The 24587-nt window shown below is 33.9% G+C and overlaps 1 protein-coding gene across 2 annotated transcripts in view; it reads left to right on the top strand.

The window, feature by feature from the left end:
• The window catches only part of LOC129943475 (G protein-coupled receptor kinase 2), a 406878-nt gene that overhangs the window by 38482 nt on the left and 343809 nt on the right, over positions 1-24587 (top strand). The gene's annotated exons all lie outside the window — the stretch shown is intronic.

Genomic DNA, 24587 nt, shown 5'->3' with positions numbered 1-24587 from the left:
TGCGAAAAAAGATTGGTCCCATAGAATCACTAACTCGCTCTAGTACAGGCGGAGTCATTCACTGGCAGCGTTGAATTGGCGGCGAACTGCCTAGCAAAGAGATTAGCTTTCTCTAAAGATGTAACAAATGGAGTGTCATTGACTACGAGCTTAGGAACCGAGGAAGATATACATATATTTTACAAATGACAAAAAATTTGTACTGTTTTTGGGACATTGCAATATTTTGGTCCGTCGAATATGGGCGATGCAGGCCTTCCTGGCTTGCTTGAACTCATTTCGGTTTTCCTCAGTTGGAATGGCTTTTAAACAACAGAAACTTACCTTCTTGACACTAATAACCTCTTTAAAGCTCGCATCGAACCATGTTTTTTCCTTAGGTCTGCTTTTAACCTTATTCGGAATAAAAGTTCTCATTCCCAGGAGAATCAAACTTGTGATCATATCAGCTCTGGCTTCAACGTCACTATCGAGGGAACATAGTGACAAGTTAAAGTTCATTAAGTTCTGTTTGTATTATCATAGCCGTAGATGTGGTAGAAGTTTTTAAACTACTGTCGTAATACTGTTTGAAAAAAAACCTATAACAGGAATCATTTAAAATATTAGCATTACAAACTTTACCTTCAAAATAGAAGTCAAAATCGGTTAAAATTAATTGAACAACTATTAAATATCTTTAAAATCGGTTAAATAAAAGATAAAATATACTTAAATGCGTAAAACTTGTCACAAATTTGTTGTGAAAAACTCGTAAAGAAAACGTCCTAAATCTATGCCTTAAAATAAAATTCTTTCCTTAACTTTCTACATGACGTTTTTGTTACTTAAAATTAGAAAGATTTTTGGCCAAAATTGCAAGAAAGCTTTAATAAAATCGATTAATTCCAAAAACTATCATGCTACTTAATTGACAAATCTGACAAATTTTAGGAAAACTTTATATTAAACTTATCTGTTTTTTTTTGTTTGTCTATCCCAAGTGAGAATTTTCATTTATTCGATTATATCTCATAAACACTTACCTCTTAGTTTTTGAACCCAAGTCCAAAAACTCCCCCTTCATTAAGGTTTTAATCTCTTTCCATATCACAATGGCACTTGTATAAAAATTGATTATCATTGCCATGAGATGATTTCGTGTGAATGATATTGTCCATAAATATAACTTTTTTTTTTTAATTTTTTCTTTCAATTAAAACTTAATTAACTTTTATTTTATTTTACACTAACTACTCACCTCTGGCACATTTTTCATAGAGGTGTACATAACATGAGTTACGATAATTGCTTAAAAACCTTTATAACTGACGTCATTTATATTAAAACACATATAGCACTTTTCCCAGTGATAATTAGTCTCAACAACTCGCACTAGCTTTACCAGACATTTAATTGCTTGTCGTACACATTTATATTAAAATACAAAAAAAAAAACACACAAACTTCAGATAGGTACTTATTCGTTTACATTTTTATGCACATTAATCAGGCAAAGCTTGTTCATGCGTAACAATAAAATAAAAAGACACCTATAACCTCACCTGGGATGATGGTGATGCCGACTTATTGCCACCTTTAGACACGACATAACTACACAACTAACATTTGACAGACAGAATTAAACATTTTGCTAAAACACAACAAACCAACCAACCCATCCCGTGTACCTATCAAGCTTGCCAGATTGAGCTATTTATTGGAAATTGGGCTACCTTTTGTCCAAAATTGCCCACACAAAAATGTGCTCTGAAAATATAGACAAAAGACATTTTACCAAACTTATGTTTTAGCTACGCTATAGTGTAATGATTTTTTTGAATTGAAAAGTTGGTATAATTTGAACTGCTTTTTCGGTTTCGATGTTGGGCTACAAATACATATTTTCCAATTGGGAAATCGAGCTATTTCAAAATATGGCAACCCTGGGCACCTTCCCGTGTGATGTTAATATCTCTGTTATATGCATCACACGAAAACCCATCAGACATAATATCACGTATAATTACTTGTTATCTCCTGGGCTTATATCGTTTAACGTATACCGTACTGTAAGGATACCTATCGATTCAATCCATTTACCTACCTAGTGAAGTCATAATATATCTGTACTAACCTATGTACATATTATATATTATGTAAATGAATAAATAGAGATTCTAAATGAAAATGACTTTATAGCGGCTCGGTTTTTGTGTGTCCTTGATTTAGGGGATGGTCCCTGCGATATTACTGTCACTCTGAATAATCTCTCATTTTTCATATAAATATTGTCTCCCACCTACAGAAATGGGCAGAATTATAGAACACTTGAGTTTGACGTCGAATAATTTCATTTGTTGATAAATTATGTTTAAGACATCCTTCAGCTTAGATGTATACTTCCAAGATTATAAATTCACTTGAGGAACTTACAAACAAAAATAGCATTGCGTAGTCTGAAAAGCACAATATAAATATTGGTGTGCCGCAAGGCTCTGTTCTGTCACCGAGAATCTTTTTCATTTTTATTGCTTTTATCATTTCTTGTTTCTTTCCCCTGTCCCTTATAAATATGGAATCTGTGTATTTCTACCTTTAGGTACATCAGACCTTTGCATCGTTTATGCAAATCTCTAATATCAAAACACCCAGATTAGAAAAAACTCCTATAAGAACCGTTTGGTATTATGAAAAAGCTAACTACGGACGGTCTCAACGAATATTTCGGGAACTTTAACTGATCATTATGCTTCCTTGATCGTGACCTGGATTTCAGCAAAGATGTAATAAGGATCAGAGATGTGAGTTTCCTTTGTTATAAAGCCAATCTCACTAAGGAAAACCGGAATAAGTTCGAACAAGCTAGAAAGACCTTTAGCTGTCATATTCGACGAATCAAATGCTTGCATGACCAGAAAATACGCTAAAAAACACCACATTGTTCCAAAGGAAGCAAACATTTCTGATCATTTGTAAAAAATTGAGAAACATCATATCATCCTGGGCTCCTACGCTCGTCCATAATAACAACCCCTTTATGTAAGCTCAATTGATAAAGCCTATTTGCTTGCAGCACAGTTTGCTGTTATTTCAACGCTAACAGAGATTTTCATGAGTCCTTCTGTTCTTGGGAGTTTGAACAATTTTGTGGACGAATCTTCTTTCGCAATCGTGCAGTTGCAGGAAATATCTCGAAGAACGAAGGCTTCTTAATGACCGGCAGTTTGGCTTTAGTAGCAATAGGTCCACCGGTGATTTGATGGTTTATCTAACCGAACAATGGAACAAATCTTTATATCTTTTTGAAGTAAGTAGATTATACCACTTAATATTTGACAAAAATTTAATTTGGCACCAAGCTCTCTTATCGCAAACGTGTGCTTTCTAACCGTTCAAAACAAGTTCATTTGTTGGATGGTTCCATGTTTGAAAACTAACAAATTAAATTCTGCTGCCCCCCAGGGCTCCGTTTTATCTCTGACTCTCTTTCTAAGGCCTCTTTCACACGAGACGGGTTTGTCCGTACGGTTCAAATCCGTACGGTTTTTATCCGTGAGCCATTAATAGTAAACACTGGACGGAGACGGGTTTTTCCGTACGGACGATTTAAAACAGCCGTCTCAACGACTTAAATATGCGGCGACCGCGCCGTCGCCGTCTTATCAGTGGCGTAACGATTTTTTATCTGTTGCCGTCCGTTTTTGTGGTCATTAAACTCCGTACGGAAAAATATCGTACGGATTTTAACCGTCTCGTGTGAAAGAGATCTTATATTCATAAAGGAACGTTTGCCTTCCACTAAATAAATACAAATAAATTAGTCCGTTGAGAACTAGGGCCCAATGACTTACAACTCTCAACCATTCCGTCGTGCGAATACTTTTTCGGGGATAGAGGTGACCTACGGTTTAAAACCGAATCCGAACGGCTAATTTGAGAAAGCACTTTTCATGACAACAACTACAGGAATTGAACACCTCTAGCATGACAGCCCAATGCACTAACCATCATTCCACGGGTACTACTTTGTGTACTTCTTAATCATTAAACTGTTTCGCTGACAAAAGTATCCTCGGCTGCTTATATTCGTTTCTTGATTCACATCCTTGTCTTAAGGATGGTACTTCTACGGCAACGTGTGATAAGCTCATTAGATTCTGATCTCGACAGTATTTTGCATAACGAATAAAGAATTTAAAGCTTCAATAGGTGTCTTCTTTCGTTGAAGAGTAACCCACCCCCAATGTCGCTTTTTATGAGTGGCACTTTCAACTATAGGAAACGAATCAACTTTCAGTACTCGGTATATCGGTGCAAAAATGCTCATCAGTTTACCCATGAGCTCAATTTCGGACGTACTGTCAAGTATAGAGATTTTCTTTTTTAACCTTACATCGAGAATGTGGAATGCTTTACCCCACTCTCTTTTTCCCTATCGTTTTGATATTTAACAATATACGACTTTTCTAAATCATTTCTTCCACAGCAAAAATTTGACACACGGTCAACAAGGAGAAGTATTATACAGTCTTTTCTATGTTTGAAAATTGTTTTGGGGTAGAACGGTTTTTCACAGCTACACATAAATAAAATAGCTTCAAGATGAAGTCCACCTATTTAGCATATATATGGGAAACTAAGACGTAATTCTACACTCAATGTCAGCTTTAAAATACAACCAACAAATTTATTTCTAACCAAACAATACAATTGTAAGAGATTTTCTGCAAGTGTTCCTTCTATTTCTACCAGAAAGGAGGTAAATCCCTATACACTAAGGGAATCTAAAAATAAAGAACTGTTATTATTATTATGACCATAGCTGTACATTGACAAACATATTTTAATTAATGTTTTTAAACAAAACAGTTTGCATACGTTTAATGTCATGAGCTAATATGTACGCACGAGTTCAACGAAAATCCTGTGCTTGTTCCTGTCAAACGGCGGCGGCGGTGAAGGCTCTGCATCTACATAAATAGGCATAATAGGCTTTAGCAGAATAAAAGATTTAATGATAATAAAACTTTATAAGTATACATACATTTAAATGTAATGTGTTTTTGTTTATTAACAAAATTATAAAGTTTTGTTTTTACGAAAAACAATATTTTGTGAATATATCAAAATAAATCATTTCAAAATAAAATAAACATTTATCAACTTATAACCAACTTTTAAGCAAACCCATCTTCCAAAAAGCAAACAGTGTCTTTTCCTGGGGTTTCTGAGTCTGAAAAATTTAATAATTCTGCTTATTAACGTAGCATGCGAAGTAAAGATGATCCTCATCACCAACCAGAATTGTTCGATTTACATATTTCAAGGACACACTCAGCGAAAAAGCGATTTCTAGTAATGGAGTGATTTCTACTTTTCTAATGTCAAACGATGACATCTTCAAAATAGTTGTTAAAAATAAAACTATTACTGGAAAACCCTTTGCGTTGTTGAAGAATGTTTCGTTACATTTCTGATAGTAGCATCATTACATCAAATGTCAAAAGTTTACAGCTTCAAAAGTAATAGCTGCTAAAAATAAAACTGTTTCTGGAAAACCTTTTGCGTTCTTCAAGATTGTTTCTTTCCATTTCTGGTAATGGTGTCATTTCATCAAATGTCAAAAGATCACAGCTTAAAAAATGATAGCTGCTGAAAATAAAATTGTTACTGGAAAACCTTTGCGTTCTTGAAGATTGTTTCGTTCCATTTCTCGTAATGGATTTCATCAAATGTCAAAAACCCTTTGCGTTCTTGAAGATTTGTTCGTTCTATTTCTGGCAATGGCGTAATTTCTACTTGTCAAATGCCAAAAAATTACAGCTTCAAAAGTAATAGCTGCTAAAAATAAAACTGTTACTGGAAAACCCTGCGTTCTTGAAGATTATTTCTTGTTATTTCTGGTAATGGCGTAATTTCTACTTGTCAAATAGCTGCTAAAAATAAAACTGCTACTGGAAAACCTTTTGTGTTCTTGAAGATTGTTTCGTTCCATTTCTGGTAATGGCATCATTTCATCAAATGTCAAAAGATGACAGATTAAAAAATGATAGTTGCTGAAAGTAATGGTAATGGCATCATTTCATCAAATGCCAAAAAATTACAGCTTCAAAAGTAATAGCTGCTAAAAATAAAACTGTTACTTGAAAACCCTTTGCGTTCTTGAAGATTATTTCTTGTTATTTCTGGTAATGGCGTAATTTCTACTTGTCAAATAGCTGCTAAAAATAAAACTGCTACTGCAAAACCTTTTGTGTTCTTAAAGATTGTTTCGTTCCATTTTTGGTAATGCCGTCTTCTTCATCAAATGTCAAAGGATGACCGCTTCGAAAGTTACAGTTGCTGAAAATGAAACTGTTACTGGAAGACTCTTTTCTTACAGCAGCCGTGTAAAATTCCGAAAAATTGTATCTCTTCTCGGTCTTCTAAGCTCGATTTCAAATGCTTGAATCCAATTTCTGTATTAAAATAACGTTCAGTACAAAAGTAACCGTGTTAATTTGTTCTGTAATATGATTTTCTTGTATATGTAGATTGTAACTTCAATAAATCAAACTCACAAAGTGAAGGTAGTGAATTGAATATGAAATATCAATTTAAAATTAAAAAAAAAACAATCAAACCTTTTGTGTCCATACGTAAATAATAAAACAAAAATCAAAATGCGAATTTTACGGGCGCAATGACACGATACACGACCGTCGACATTATGGCTGCTACGCGAGCTATAAAATATATCTTAATGTATGACTGTTTTTGGGTGCGTTTAGTGTCGCGCGCACCGACTGCGCCGCTGCTGCCGCCGCTGGTATAATGTGTTTAGTTCTGAGAATTGAGACCACCCTGAAGGCATAATTTCGATGCAGTGTCAGGGAAGGTGGCGCTGTTGTTGCTGTGGTCGGTGGTGTGGTGTTATTGTTGCTATTTTTGGTAGGGCAAAGTTTTTATTTTTCCGATTGTTATTTCATTAAAATAATGTTTTTATGTTGTTTTTTGTTTTGTTTTCGGGACTAACTTGGAAAAGTTAAGACTATTTAATTGATTTTGAATGTCAAGTTCCATTTACTTTTCAGAAAGGGGGTTTGCAATAAATAATTCTAATCTTTTACCGGTAATTGCTTCCAAATGCTTGAAGCTTTGTTAATTAGGTTGTCTAAGAAGTTTAATAAGAAGTTAAGACCGCATAAGAAGTATAAATGATTGAATTATTAAAGAATTCGGTCTTAAGTTTGAATTGAAATTTCTTGCATCTTGCCCATTTAACAGGTCTCTATTTCTGAATATTGAGTTTTTTAGCAAGAAATATGTCAAGTTTGAGACAATATCAATCTAAACTAAATTGTAATGGATCTACATAGGAGAAATCATTGCTCAACGTTGGTTTTAACAGTTGGTAGATTTTTGTTTCCTTTTTATCCGAACTCTAAAATCTGGACAACTATGGTTTTAATAAGATTTAGCTTTATGTCCTTGGCGTAAATCGAGATTTTCCACGAAATTCGAACTACGTAACATGGGATTTCTTAAGTTGCATATTTATTTATAATTATTGCCCTAGAAACTTTGAGACTTCTACGTTCCTGTAAATGCGACAAGTAGTCTTAACGTCTTCATGTGGATTGAGGCTGAACGCTGAAATTGCAGTATTAGCCTCAGCTGTTAAACTAATAGATAAAGATCGACATCATCCCGCATTAGATGTTGCGCTTAACTCAAACCAATCTTCTCCATATCTTCATGCTTTTAACAAAATTGAATTTTATTTTAGTGAGTGTAATTTTGTAGAACTTTTTAATTTGTTATGTACCATTGACTGGAATCAATTAATTTTTAATTGTAATTTTAACGATACATGTAGAAATTTTTATAATATTCACCTATTTTTACAAAATAGATCCTCTTAAAAAGTGACCTAAGATCTAATACAGATAAATTCTGGAAATTCGTAAATTGTAATAAGAAAACTAGTGGCTACTCCAACTTTTTGTCGAATTCATAGTCAACTAGTCATGAGCCTAAGGTTATCACAAACATGTTTATAGACTTCTTCAAAGAAGCATTCATAGATACAAATAATGACAACAGTTCTTACTCCTATTCTTCTGAATTGAATTTTCCTCGCTTGAATTCAAATAATTTTGAAATAAACGAAGATACTGTTGCACAGAGTATCATAAAATTGGATTAATGTTTTAGTTCAAGCCCCATTGTTGTACCATTATCCATTCTAAAAAAATGTGTTGCTTATTATTCCTTTCAGTTATGTGGTCTCTTTAGCCCTTAAATAGTTCACTTTTTCTTATATCTGGAAAGTGGCATTCATTATACCTGTTCACAAGAAAGGTCCTTAAAATTAATTAATGAAATATAACCCTATAAATAAATTATCTGTGATACCGCAACTGTTCGAGCCTATTGCATGTAATGTGCTTTGATTTCTAATTTAAAACGTGGACAAGTCGGTTGTGTATTTACTGATTTTAGTAAAGCCTTTGACAAGTTGTATCACATTACATTAAAACTGATAACTTCCCATCCCGTCTGCCGATTTGTCTTGCTTAAAAAGTTAATAGGTTTTCTTGTTTTGTTTAAAAAGTTGTCAATTGAATTATTCTAAAAAAAAAATTTAAATTTACCAACAACATTTTGCTTTTGTTGAAATAGTTTAATTTGAAAAACTTAACTAACGAGATTTTTAGTCGAAAAACAATTATTTCCCAATTTTAGTAGCATTTCTTAAAAATTTGTTTTTCTTATAAACGGTGATTTTTTAAGAGCTTGAGAACTTTTTACGCATAAAATTTGCAAAATCTCATCGATTCTTTATTTGAAACGTTAGATTGGACATGACATTTACTTTTTGAAGATAATTTCATTTAAATGTTGACCGCGGCTGCGTCTTAGGTGGTCCATTCGGAAAGTCCAATTTCTTCGGAAATGTTGTCTTCAAAAGCTGGAATAGTTGCTGGCTTATTTGTGTAGACTTTAGACTTGACATAGCCTCACAAAAAATAGTCTAAAGGCGTCAAATCGCATGATCTTGGTGGCCAACTTACCGGTCCATTCCTTGAGATGAATTGTTCTCCGAAGTTTTCCCTCAAAATGGCCATAGAATCGCGAGCTGTGTGGCATGTAGCGCCATCTTGTTGAAAAAACATGTCAACCAAGTTCAGTTCTTCCATTTTTGGCAACAAAAAGTTTGTTAGCATTGAACGATAGCGATCGCCATTCACCGTAACGTTGCGTCCAACAGCATCTTTGAAAAAATACGGTCCAATGATTCCACCAGCGTACAAACCACACCAAACAGTGCATTTTTCGGGATGCATGGGCAGTTCTTGAACGGCTTCTGGTTGCTCTTCACTGCAAATGCGTCAATTTTGCTTATTTACGTAGCCATTCAACCAGAAATGAGCCTCATCGCTGAACAAAATTTGTCGATAAAAAAGCGGATTTTCTGCCAACTTTTCTAGGGCCCATTCACTGAAAATTCGACGTTGTGGCAGATCGTTCGGCTTCAGTTCTTGCACGAGCTGTATTTTATACGGTTTTACACCAAGATCTTTGCGTAAAATCTTCCATGTGGTCGAATAACACAAACCCAATTGCTGCGAACGGCGACGAATCGACATTTCACGGTCTTCAGCAACAGACGCAATATTCTCTTCTGTACGCACTGTACGCATTCGTGTTGTTGGTTTAATGTCCAATAAAGTAAACTGAGTGCGAAACTTGGTCACAATCGCATTAATTGTTTGCTCACTTGGTCGATTATGTAGACCATAAATCGGACGTAAAGCGCGAAACACATTTCGAACCGAACACTGATTTTGGTAATAAAATTCAATGATTTGCAAGCGTTGCTCGTTAGTAAGTCTATTCATGATAAAATGTCAAAGCATACTGAGCATCTTTCTCTTTGACACCATGTCTGAAATCCCGCGTGATCTGTCAAATACTAATGCATGAAAATCCTAACCTCAAAAAAATCACCCTTTATAAACAAATACAAATTAGTTGAAAGAAATTAATTCGAAGTCAATATCTTCTATTTTTCACGAGATATCGAGAACCGAACATTAATTTTTACCAAATTTGCGTACTATTTTTTTTATGAAAAAACTCACTGTTCGATTTTTATAAAAAAAATTACTGAATGTCGAATACAATATTTTGTGTGAAATAAGTTTGAAGCCGAAATTTTTAATTTTTGAAAAGATATTTGAGTCAAAAGTCGAAAATTTGTACCAAGTTTTGGTATTGTTTTTTTTTAGGTTTTTATTGTTTGTAAAAAAACTGTCAATTCGATTTTTCTTAAAATTTAATTGAATGTTAACAAATATATTGTTTAAAAGATAAAATTAATTTAAAGCCAATATCTCAAATTTTTAAAAAGATGTTTAAGTCGAAAATCAATTTTTACCAACTTTATTCAAATTTTGTTTAGGTTTTTAATTTTTTGCAAGAAAACTGTCAATTCGATTTTTCTCAAAATTTTACCAGATGTTAAAAACGTTATTCTTCCTTCCACAAAATTATTTTGGGGATAACAAAATTTTGTGATCGTAAAATTTTCTAGGTGACAACTATTTTTTTTTCAGTTTCAATACGTCTGGTAAAATTTAATTCATGTCTCTTGCTTTATCGGTTCGTGTTGTTGCCACAATACATTGATTTTACAGTTAAACAATCAAGGCCTTAACAATAGCTTCTTGAAGTATTTCGTAATGAGTAATCGAATCAATTTGTTGTCAATTTTGGCTTCCCTCAGGGAAGCCATTTAGGTCCAAATTTATTTATTTTATTAATAAATGACTTGGTATCGGTTATACAAATTTCTTTCGTCCTTGATTATGCTGATGGCATTAAGCATTTTAAAAGTATACAATCAACTTCTGATTGTTACTTTAGCAAGAAGACTTGTGTTAAAATTTATTAAATGGTGCAATAAATTAATAGTTTTAAATTTTCGAGAGTAAAACTTTGAGTTTTGAAAGTTAAAAAGTTCCTTTTGATTTAAATTGTATGTTTGATACATGCCATTTAAGTAAAGACTGTATTTTCTAATTTATGGGTTATTCTTGATCCCAAGTAAATTTTGAATGAGCATTTAAACTTAAAAAAGCTAATAGGATCCTAGGATTGTTGGTTGTCGAAGGTGTTGAAAAGTCGTTATTTAGCAGAAAGATGTTAACAATTAACTAAAAGTCAATAAGTATTTTATTTTTCAGTTGCACTAATGACACGGCCCTATTTTTTATGATGATGTGAAAAAATGTCTCTTAGTCTATTATTGCATTCTTATTCATTTTAAACTTTTACTAAATATTCTTTTTTCTTTCTTTCACAGGTAATCTATAATGAAACTATGATAACATTTTTCATTATTGGTAAGTGCGATATACAAAAGCCAATACTGCGCTGTCCTGTGGGCTTGGATTTTAGGACTTTCTGGGCCGGAACATTGGTTTCCATGTATTCTACAGTACAGTACAGCAGAGCCTAGGTAGACAAAAACCTTAACTACCTAAAAGTCACGTCTGTCGATGGTGACGTTTTCACCGAAACTTCTCTTCGGTGTTGAAAATCCTTTACTTGATGACAGCATGTACTTTGTTTTGCCCTATTAAGGGGGCATCCCATGTGACGGCCTCTATTTTAAAGAATTTTTAGTATTTTTTTTTACGACCAGTAAATAAATACAACTTTATAAAGTTTATAATCATTTATTAACATAGTTCGACAGTATAAATATAAAATTTGAATTCAAAATATTGTAAAGAATGGGCTCGCACATCCTCCAGGATACCTGCTGATTGGCTAATTTAAAAAAAAAAATAAACGATGTTTTAATCTGTGAGCCTAAAAAAAAATTTGACTTTTGGGAGACATTTGAAAAAAAAAGTAGCGAGTTGCGAGTTTTGAGTTTTTTGTTTTGTTTTTTGCTATACAAAAATCAGAATTTTTGGAATTTTTGCTTGTCTATAGTTCATTTCATGCATTAAAATGTTCAAAATCTTCTTTAAAGATTTCTTGTATAACTTTATCAGTAAGTTTACCTGGTCCTTTTCCGCCGATTCACTTATTTGTTTTATCCTTTTTTAACAGACCAAAGTCGTATCCTTAAAACGACTTCCAATTTTGAAAAATCCCTTTTATATCGTATTCTAGACATACTAGCAATTTATGAAAACAAAAATCGATTTTTTGAACCCCTCTTAAGCATTAAAGCCGTTTTTGACACCTCTGCTGCATTGACATCACTTTGAGTTTGTCGGATTATGTCGGATAATGTCATCAGTATTTCCCAGTAATTGGGCAGACTTTTGAAGGGTAGTGCCTCTATAGTGTTGACGTGGAATCTCTGCACTCTGGCGATGTTACAGAAATGGCATGACACCGCATCAACTTGTCTAAAGCATTTTTCGACATCAAAAGGTTCGTTTAAGTTGTTTCCTACCTTTATGGAGCAGCCTGAATTCTCCATGACCACAAACGACGAGTTTGACAGGGATTCCAAAACTAGACAAGGCTGTTTAAAGTTCATCCCTGTAGATTCTGCCACATGCGGCCTTGAAAACGATAGAGGGTGTCGATTTTATGTTCTTCGGTTTTTTCAGAGTCTGCCGTAATATGCATTTTCTAGTCTAAATCGACACAGATAAGAACCTATCAGGTTGTTGACGATGGGCGGTATTGCGGTAGAAAAGATTTTGTATGCGATGTTATGCAGACTGATTCTTCTTTAGGGTTTCAGTACATATTCTATTTTACCAAGTTTTTGAAATATATAAAAAAGTGTTAAAACAGTGTTGAATACTGGTATTTTTAAAACGTAAGCAATTAGTTAAATCTTAAATTTGGTTTTGAAATCAGTGCTTACAATTTACTCCAAAACGTATTTTTTAAAGCCATGAAAGTATCAAAATCCAGGTTTGCTCAAAACTTCAATTAAAAACTCATAACTAATGACAATTTTCAAAAACTAAGTAAAATCCTTAATTGATTTTAATTGTAACGAAAAGAGAATGATTCGTACTTTAGAAAATCATCATACAATTTATTGTTAAAAGGTATTTTGATTTTTAACTTAGCCTTAAAAAACATGTTTTGTGTTGTTTTTAACAGTTTCAAAGCGACTACATATTTTAAAAACTTAATATTATAGACAAATTATAATAATCCTTTAAGATAAGAATTTTTTTTTAAACACTCACTGTTCTAATCCTTTTCTTTAAGTAGTATTTTTAAAAGGTTACACTTATAAAGTGAAGACGTGCTACAAATTAAGGGTTTCGAAAATTGAAGAGTTGAACGAATTACTTAAATCGAGTTCATACTGTATTTAAGGATGCCAATGTAAAAATGTATACTGATTTATAGACACTACAAAAGGAATTCGCCTGTCGATAAAATGTGCCACAACGAAAAAGTTCTTATCAACGTCTGCTAAGGTCATCACAATCATATCAGTCCGAAAAAGAAAATTGTAAAAAATATTTTCCACATGGCAGCACCATTCTTCATATCCTTTCTCCTATCATTTTCAAATATAAACAAACAAACAAACAAAAAAGCAAACAAACAAAACACAATATCCTTGTTGATTTTGATCGCATCGAAAATGAAATAAAGTCGGGGGCGCAACATTGTAAATTATTTTTTGAATCCTCATCAACTTTAGATACCGATACGCCGAGAATAAGAATGTCCTTGAATGTTCATCTTGAAAAAAAGAAGAAAAACAATCTTAACAAATCATTCAACCAAAAATCATATGCAAAACAACAAAAAAAAGAATTAAATGTTATCAAGGATTCTTTAGAATTCCTTCATCAAATATATACAAATATTGATTTGAATATATATGCAGCTTGTATCTAGGTATAAAGGACGAGAATATATGGAAACAATTTAAAGTACACATGAAGATAACAAAAAATTCAAAAAGAGAAAATTACATAAATATGCAAAATCAATTCTTTTACTGTCTGGCAATGATAAAAATGCAAAACTTCCAAGGCGTACTCGTCTACAGCAGAGTCAATGATTTTAACATTCTCATTCCCTTAGACTTATGTGTACATATATCGCATTTCGTACCAATGATTGGAATTCGATTTTTTTTCTTCTTTTTTTTCTGGAATTGACGGGCTTGGAGTGTTGGAACAACTTGTAAGCTCTGTTGGTGGTCCTACATACGACGACGGTACGTAGGACGAGTCCTATATGCTACAATCAATTGTACATATTACATCGAAATTTGATTTGAAAAGCATTCTCCCATGATGAATATTTTTCAGGTTAAGAAAGGTAGACGAAAAATGTCTTAGCTCTGAAAAATTGTTTTGTAATAAGGGTTGATTTCCTTAGAAACACAATTACTTTTGCTTAAAACGGTAGGTTGAAATAAGACCCACACAGAGTGATACAATTCTATTGGTGTCCTTGAAAATTTGACATATTCTTGATATCAGATGTGATATTAAAGAATTTTTAAGGTTGATGAGCACTCGAGACCCCGAGATTTGTCAAAACTTTTCACAAAGCAGTTAACAAAAGTAACATTATAGAAAAATGCACGGTTCGAAAATGTTTTCTTTTGTTAACAAAATTCACTTAAAATCCGACTCCAAAATCAGTTGTACAAGTATAATAAGGTCAGGTTTTAAGATATTACTATTAAACATTTAAGAAAAAATGCATATATAAGACTTCCTGAAACAGTATTGTTGTTCAGTAAAATTTGTGATGGTTTTCAAAATTAATGTTTATAGTATTTCATAAAATGTTATTATAAATTGATTTCAACTTAAAAAACGCTAAAGCTTCTGTACAAAAACGGATCTTAACCAAAAAAGACAAGACGATTTGAAAGCAATCCTTCGTCTGAACAAAGTTATTTTTTGAAAAACAGTTACCGGCAAAAAAACCTCCCGTATTCTTAGAGGTTTATAGTAAAAGCTATTTAAAGATAAAATGGTATTCCAAGTAAAGATAGGTAAAGCTCTACGTGCCGTTTTCAATAATCATAATCGAGTGGCACGGTGAGCATCGCGCATTTGTCGTAGAGGAATATATCCGTATTTCCGTATTTTTTCTGAGAAAATATAGATAGAATTAAAGTTCGGACTTCAAATCAGCCCTAAATATTAACTCCAAAGCAAATCTTTCATTATCATTAAATTTCAAGTGATAAATTGCAGTAATCATCATGAAACTGCAACTACTTCGCGTTGCTCATGACTATTCTCCAGTATTTTTCTTCAAGCATTATTAGCAGCATTTGCAATATATTACGTGTCAATTGACGCTTCTGAAAAAGCACCCTCCATTCGTTGGCCCAGTAGAAGTTCTTATGAATAATAATTTCCGAAAGGATTTTGGAAATTCTATTATTCAGTAGCTTCATGACTCTGGATAATAATGAAAAATGCAGTTAAAGTGTTGTCAGGAAGGATTCTGGATGTCCTGTTTCTGAGTGTTGTACAAAATTTGGTGTGTTATTAGGAAAAAGAAACGTTGCAGCTTTTCTTGTAGCCTCATACTTTTTCACAGTACAATATTATTGATCTTGAAGCCGAATCACGGTTTTTAAATTTTACTGAGTTTCGGGTATTTTTAGAAACTGAGACCATTTAAAATTTATAGCATTTGTAGAAACACTTAATCTATTGTTTTGGTAATTAAATATATTTAGTCTGATTTTTAACAGCTCTTCCTTGTTTTCTTCGGCTGCTTTTCGGCCTCAATTTCGAAATATCATTATTTTTGATTTGTCAAGAAAGACTGTTAAACTTCACTTGGGAAATTGTAAATAAAACTGTTTATAAGAATTTACAGTTTAGAAGTCAGAGAGTATTACAATGTGATCAGCAAACAATAGAATGATAATTCTTAGATCTTCCACAACCAATCCTGTTGAGAGCTCGTCGTTCAAAAATATGATACAAAAAAATGCACTTAAAACACATTCTTCTTTAACACTTTTATTTGTTGAAAAATTCTAGATCTATTTTTCCCATCCCAAATAGTGTCTTTAAATATGAACTTTATAATGTTTATCATTTTTGCGGAGATACCAAATGTAGTCAACTTGTAAGAACGTGCGTTTCTGTTAACGTTGTCAAATGCTTTTAGAGGCTTTAGATCGACAAAAAGGCGTTAATGACTATGTTGAGCTTTAAAGACACTGTCTTTAGTTATATTTAACATTTTTAAAGAATTTTATTTCAAAAACCTGATATGATGGAAAGTTTGAAGTCTTAAGTTTCTTTGTTTCTTGGACAGGCAAAAAAACTCTATTTTACTCTGACCACTGATACAAACAAATTTCAAGAATTAACTGTTAACCAAGTAATAGTCTTAAAGGTTAAACTATCAAAAACTTAAAAGTACATGAAAAAAGATAAAATTTGATTAAAATTTGACAATCATGATTAATGTACTTGAAGTTTAGTAAAAACAAAATATTTAATTGATTTTATAAAAGCACAAAACCAGATACGCACACTCTAACCAAAGCTCTATATGAGGCAAAATTTTGGAGTTTTTCAGCCATAAATTCAATGTCCAATTATATTTCTGAAAAACTTAAATTTTAAAAACGAAGAAACTCAACAAAATTAACGTAAACGATGGGTGTTTTTTTTTCAGAGATGTAGAACTTTAAATTGATAACATAGTTTGGAACTGGAACATCAACACTTGTGGGCTCCTTCAACCAACTTAGTATTCAAGTCTATTATTCGAGAGGTTTTTGTGAACTTTTAAAAAATATTCCGACTGTGTTGCCATCATTATTGTTTCCTCTACGTTGTTTTGGAAAATCAAGTAAAATTCCAAGCTTATTCCATGAATCGTATTTGCACGGGAAGGGTTTGCAATCCAAAGGAATAAGATCAAGATTGCTGAGTTGGCACTCGATAGACAGGTCTAGTCTGTGGGGTGTGTTGTTCAGAGAAAGTATTTAACCTCTGGCTCGTAGAATTGAAGAAATCATATCCGTTGAGTTCTTGTCGTCGAAGTAGAGTGATTCACCAAGATCAAACTCCAACTTACTATAGAAGTCTCTATACTGCGATGCTTTTGCCTGGTTGATGAAATTTTGCCGATATTTCTCATCCAATTTCGGAAGAAGGGAGTAAAGACTTCCCTTAAAAACCGTTACATTAACCGAATCAAATTCAATCGATTCATTCGTCAAATTAGCAAGTTTGATCCAAGTTTTTTACAAAATCAAGCCGATTTATGATGATAAATTTTAATACTCTATTGAAATTCGGTCTGATCCAGCTGCCTTGTGTAGTTTCGCTCTGTCTATCGCTGCATTAAATTCTTCTTCCGAAAAGGTTGAATCCATAAAATTATCTTTGATATATGGCGCAGCATAGTGGAACTTTCAGGCCTTGCATACCGTATTGAGCAACTTATTTCAATTCTTTCCAAAATTCAGCAGACGATCTTGTCATTGAAAGTGTTGTGAGAAGGTTTTATATTTTTTGTTTGACTCTACGTACCATAGTTAAAAGTTCTTATTATTAGATGAGCGAAACAAGGTTAGGAACGAAAACGATAGATTTCGAGCCATTTCACACTCGTTATCAAACCAGATTTGCTTGTTTTTTTCGAATTTTAAGCAGGTTAGATTGATGTGGATATGCTTTCTTTATAAAAGATAGTAATTCTTCCATGGATGGCGCGGAGATACTTCCTTTAGCAAATAAAGTTCCCTATTCAAGCATTGTTGGTAACTCTGAAGAAAGCGATCATTTCATTATAATCTTAAATCCTGTGTTATCTGTAAGGCAGCTACATTAGTCTCAACTGAAATGACTAAAGGCATATGCTCGGAAAAAGTTTTAGCACCTGCTTTAAAATCCGTTATCATTCTCAACCAATTTCCTCCAGCAATACCATAATCTATAACTGAGTGACCAGAAGTTCTAATAAACGTATATTATCCTGTAGTATCCACTGCACTTCTACCATTTAAAACTGTTAAGTTGAATGAATCACAATGCTGTACTAATCTGGATCCTTTACTATCTTTTCGATTATCTTTTGAGGCACGGTGCTGGTTCAAACATGATGATAACACTGAGGAATAAGTGGGCACCCAAGCTCGTTTCCAATCCTTACGTTAAAATCTCTTAGCAACAGTAGATTTGTTTCATTCAACTGCCCCAAGAGATCCTCCAGCTCCTCAAAATCTTCGCATGTGAAGGAAATTTAAATGAATTGCATTACAAAGCTTTGCAACAAATTATCGTTTCTTGCTATTTGTCCAAAAGTTGAATGATCTTACGTCTTTTTGCTGACATCAAAAGACAAACAAAATCTTACATTTGTCCAGCTAGCGTTCTACTAAATGGGCCACTGTCTGGTGCACTGCGGCCACACAGTTTAAGAGTTCCCGGATTATCAGTAAAAGAGACAAAAATCACCGCAATATGAAACGTTTGCACTGCATTCAATGTTATAAACGGTGATTTTTTAAGAGCTTGAGAACTTTAAAAAAAAAAAAACGCATACAATTTGCAAAACCTCATCGATTCTTTATTTGAAACGTTAGATTGGTCCATGACATTTACTTTTTGAAGATAATTTCATTTAAATGTTGACCGCGGCTGCGTCTTAGGTGGTCCATTCGGAAAGTCCAATTTTGGGTAACTTTTTCGAGCATTTCGGCCGGAATAGCCCGAATTTCTTCGGAAATGTTGTCTTCCAAAGCTGGAATAGTTGCTGGATTATTTGTGTAGACTTTAGATTTGACGTAGCCCCACAAAAAATAGTCTAAAGGCGTCAAATCGCATGATCTTGGTGGCCAACTTACCGGTCCATTCCTTGAGATGAATTGTTCTTCGAAGTTTTCCCTCAAAATGGCCATAGAATCGCGAGCTGTGTGGCATGTAGCGCCATCTTGTTGAAACCACATGTCAACCAAGTTCAGTTCTTCCATTTTTGGCAACAAAAAGTTTGTGAGCATTGAACAATAGCGATCGCCATTCACCGTAACGTTGCGTCTAACAGCATTTTTGAAAAAATACGGTCTAATGATTCCACCAGCGTACAAACCACACCAAACAGTGCATTTTTCGGGATGCATGGGCAGTTCTTGAACGGCTTCTGGTTGTTCTTCACTCCAAATGCGGCAATTTTGCTTATTTACGTAGCCATTCAACCAGAAATGAGCCTCATCGCTGAACAAAATTTGTCGATAAAAAAGCGGATTTTCTGCCAACTTTTCTAGGGCCCATTCCCTGAAAATTCGACGTTGTGGCAGATCGTTCGGCTTCAGTTCTCGCACGAGCTGTATTTTATACGGTTTTACACCAAGATCTTTGCGTAAAATCTTCCATGTGGTCGCATAACACAAACCCAATTGCTGCGAACGGCGACGAATCGACATTTCACGGTCTTCAGCAACACTCAGAAACAGACGCAATATTCTCTTCTGTACGCACTGTACGAATTCGTGTGGTTGGTTTAATGTCCAATAAAGTAAACTGAGTGCGAAACTTGGTAACAATCGCATTAATTGTTTGCTCACTTGGTCGATTATGTAGACCATAAATCGGACGTAAAGCGCGAAACACATTTCGAACCGAACACTGATTTTGGTAATAAAATTCAATGATTTGCAAGCGTTGCTCGTTAGTACGTCTATTCATGATGAAATGTCAAAGCATACTGAGCATCTTTCTCTTTGACACCATGTCTGAAATCCCGCGTGATCTGTCAAATACTAATGCATGAAAATCCTAACCTCAAAAAATCACCCTTTATTATAAAATGCGAAAACAGCAAAGTACTCAATATACAACCTTGTGGGACACCAAATTCTGTCTTGAATTGAAATAATTTGAATTTTATTTCTAAAACATTATGTTCTTGTTAAAGTATTAAAGGTAGCTTAAAATAAACGAAAAAAAGCTCAATGATAACTTTTCTTAAAAAAAACTTTTAACACAACTTAAATGTACAAATTTGATCAACTGTAGAGAAGGAAGTTCGAACCCAGCCTAAAGCAACTAATTTTTTCTGTCCTAACCCAGAACACAAGTCTTAAATATAAAACCTAAGTAAGCATCTTCCATTAAGAACTGAGAACAGAGATACCTCTGTCTGCAGTTTTCGGTGAGGCTAGAATGACTTTTTTTAAATCCACAAAAATGGATGTCTTCTAAATTACATATGTACGTCACTTCCAATGGAAAGCTTAAAAGATGTGATTTCCATACAACAGACAATTACTTTTTGACGAAGAGTATTATTAGAACTGTAATTTTTCCTTCAGTGCAATTACTGTCATTCTTCTTCGTTAAGAAGAAAAATTTCAATTCCAACTACGCCTTGAATTTCTTACAATTTTTGTTTGCGGCCACTTAAAACGCCCTCACCCTGAATTTGTTATACGGACTGTCACTCTCCTACCATCAATTCATGTTCAATTCCGTAGAGTTGCTATTTTTTAACAAAGCCAGCTGATGCTATGTGTTGTGTGTTATAGGGTACGTGTACTGGAAATACTTTTTCCATATCCCCCGCTTTCTCTGTCCTATGTTGTATGTCAATTTAAAAACCATGATGATAAGGGAATTTCGAGTTTATCCTTGCAAAATACTTATTGGACAAAGTGTTCTTTTTGGATTCCTTTCTTTTTTTCAAAAAAAAAAAAAAAAATACATTATACGTATCGTCGTCGTCCTCGTCGTACATATAAAGCATGTAGTATAGCTTCGGGAGGATTTAGAAGGATAATTTCGTTAAGATATCTTTTGGATTTTCGGATATCTATTTTACAGATTTTATTTTTCTCCGTTACTTTTTTTTTTTTGATTGAGTCTAACGAAGGAGAATAATGTCAATTATTGTGTGTTTTGTTTTACTTGTGTATGTCTAAGCTTTGAAACATTTTGGAAAGATGGAGGATGGTTTTTTTGATCCATTTAACTTGAGGCTTAGAAAAAATGACAACAACTTAAAACTTAAACCATTATTGTGGTTGCAATGTAGACATTCTTTTTGAGATCAATAGAGTTTGCATAGAGATAAACGTTAATGCCATAACGATGCGATATGGGAATGGAAGCTATACTCTTGCTTTGCTGATGGTCTTTACTTTTTTAAATAAATATTTATAGTATAAAGTTCAATTTGGTTTGGGGGCGTACGCTTTGCTATGATAATGAAAATAATACACAAAAAATCAAATTGGAGTGCTAGTGTCTAAAATACTTCTGTTTAAAACTAAAAGATATGAATGTCGACTTTTAAATATAAGCCGATAAAAAGTTTAAAATTATTTCAGGAAAATAACCTTTACTTATTTGCTTAAGATGGCACTGCAGTCCTGTGTGAACTAGGGCCTCAGCTCGGACCCTAGCTAGATATATCCAGTTGCGCACTCCAAGTTGGGGTAGGCCAATTTAAACTTGAAAATGACAGTGACCAAAGGTGCTTTTATTCGCTTCTGTCATTCCGAAAAAAAAACCGGTTAGCGAGATTTATTCTTCGTTTAACCTCAGCTCCAGTGTTTTGACAACAAAAGTTTAAGTTAAGTTGTTTCTAGCCTTTATGGAGCAGCGTGAATTCTCCATGGTCATCCATTGATGCTAAAACTAAATATAGCTCTATACAATACAGCTCGTCCCCGTACATGCTGCCATATGCGGCCTTGAAATCATAGAAGAGATGGTGGGTGTCGATTTGATTTTCTTAGGTTCTTACCATTATCTGCCGTAATGTGATTATTTGATCAACAGTGGACTTTCCTGATCTAAGAGCATACTGATGAGGACCAGGTTCTTGACGATGGGCTTAAGACTCAGTTAGAAGTTTATGTACTTTTGAATTTCGTTTTACCTGCTCATAAAACTTCCGAACTTCATCTCTGCTTTTGAAGCTTTCAACATCTTCAACCGCAAGGTTCTCATGCTCGAAAGGGGTTACTTTTGACGGACTCGTTCGGAGAATTATTTGGCGATATCTTGTGATTGTAGCCGTTTGACGTTAGATCATCTCCCAGAATCTCACAATATTGCCTTGGTATGGAAACCCCAAGTGCTACAACGAGGTAGTTGTCCTAGTCGATTTTAGTTCTTCGCAAAGTTGAGACATCCATGGTGCTGGAAGCGTGCCTATCGTCGATAGCAATATGGTCAATCTGGTTGATGCTGGATAGTTCTGGAGAACTCTAGAGGGGTGAAAAACCCGTATTGGCTACAATGACGTTTTGCGGAGCAGCAAACTCGATGAGCCTGATTCGGTTATCGGAAGTTTTAATGTGCAGGCTGTTTTTCCAAATTATTCCACCAGCTTTGCGTTAAAATTGGTCATGACAATTCTTGTTGAGGCACCAATCATTCAAGACTTGTTGCCTTAGTCTGGCTCCAATGATAAAACCCTATCCAAGTAATCGTTTAGCAGTTACGATAGTAAATATCGCAGTTTTTCATAACATCCCATCCCATCCCATCCCAGACCAGACCATCTTATCCCATCACATCTCACCCCATCGCATCCCATCTCATCCTATCTCATCCCATCCCATCGCATTCCGTAGATGGCGGAGATATCTGCCTTAAATCCGGCTAGGGCCTTCGCTTCGCACGTAGTCTATTAAATGACATAACATTCCACGTGTATATACGAATTTTATGTTATCCTCAAATTGTTTATTTGCGTTGTCAACAGTAAATCGCAACTAGTTTTTCTTTACGTGCTCAGGAAGTCATCCTGACGAACGTTTGAACTATCAATTGAAGTGGCCTGTGTTAAGTTAATCGTACAGACTAAGACTATTTCTATTTTAAACGTTTATATTCCTCCAAAAAGTTTAGAGTCTGTTTATAGCGAACTCTCCTTGGCATTAGAATTTCTTATCAGTTTGTCCTGCCTGGACACAAATATTTTACTTCTAGGTGATTTTAATTTTCCACACATTGACTGGATTCCATCCGAAGATGAATCTTTCCTTGAAGCCTCTCTTTCTTCACAATTGAAATTATCTCTTCCCGACAAAGTCCTTCTTACTGACTTACAGCAAACAAGTTGTATTACAAAACTCAAAAAATAGAATTCTCGATTTAGTATTTTCTTGTGACGCTAGTAGCACTCTTGTTCTAGAATCTAGATCAAGAATTACTTATATTCATAAATATCAACCTCCCTTGGACATTTTTCTTGACATAAGTAAATACCTTACTGAACACAGTTATTCCTTTGATTGCATATACATTTTTGACTTCAGCAGAGCTAATTTTTAGTCGTTGTCTGAAGATTTAACCATTTCTGGAATTGCTGATACTTAAGCATTTTCTAATATTGACGAAGCAGTTTCAAATTTTGATAAGATTGTTAGAAAAAAATGTTGGTACACGAAAGAATTGCGTTTACTGCGTAACAAAAGAAATAAGGAATGGAAAACGTATCTCAAAACTCTGTTTCCAATCAACTTCTCTTTTTCTGTTGAACTCTTTAACCAATTTAAGTCTCTTTATAATTTTTTGTATTCTTGTTACGTTACTGATATGGGCACCTCTTTGAAAGAGAATTCTAAACAATTTTGGAAACATTTAAACTCAAAGAAAAAATCCAGTTAACTTCACTTATTAGAATCTTTCACTAGATAAAACTGTTACTGATATCTGTAACGCTTTCGCAAACAAATTCTGTGAGTCATTTGTTAATAGCCCTGAAGAAATTGATGAAGTATATTTTCATAACCTTCACTCCATTTCGAAAACTAGCTGTAGTCAAATCCCTGTGCTACAGAGTACTGTCTTTGATCTTTTATCCGCGTTAAATGATGACTGCTCAGCCGGTCCTTTTGGTATTCTGCCGGTAGTATTAAAAAAGTTTAGTAATGCCTTAGTTGAATCCCTTACCTTCTTAATCAAACTTTCTCTAAAAACAGGCAAATTTCCCAGTATATGGAAGAAGTCATTTCTAAAACCAATTTTCAAGAAAAGTAACAAGGCGGATAGAAGAGACTACAGGCCTATTGCAAAGCTTTCTTGTATTCCTAAAGTGTTTCAATTCAACAAGTCGTTTGTGAAAGTGTAACATGGTTTTGTGAGAAAAATATCAACCGTTACTAAGCTCCTCACATTCTCAAACGTATGTACAAACGCTTTAGAACAAGGTTATGAAGTTGACTGTGTATACACTGACTTTTCTAAAGCCTTTGACCAACTTAGCCATGGAATTATTTTATTTAAACTTAAAGCTCTTGGTGTTCCACCATGTTTCTTAGCTTGTATCAAATCATACCAATAAAACAGATTGTATGAGGTAAAATTTAGAAATTGTCATTTTGAACTTTTTGTTGCTCAATCTGGTGTTCCGCAGGGAAGCTATCTTGGTCCTTTTCTATTCACCCTGTCTATTAACGAGGTATCATCATGTCTACGCTCAAGTGCAGTTCTTATTTTTGCTGATGACATGCAAATTTTCTAAGATAATAAAGTCCACCCAAGATCGTATCCTTTTACAAGCCGACATTGATATTTTCACATTTTGGTGTGGCAAAAATGGACTCAAACCTTTAAAATGCCAGACGATAACTTGTACTAAAAAATTAATCGGTAGTGTATTTGATT

The sequence above is a fragment of the Eupeodes corollae genome, chromosome 1 (assembly GCF_945859685.1).
Source record: "Eupeodes corollae chromosome 1, idEupCoro1.1, whole genome shotgun sequence".
NCBI lineage: Eukaryota > Metazoa > Arthropoda > Insecta > Diptera > Syrphidae > Eupeodes > Eupeodes corollae.
The sequence above is the reverse complement of the archived record's forward strand: the minus strand, read 5'-3'. Positions and strand labels throughout refer to the sequence as shown.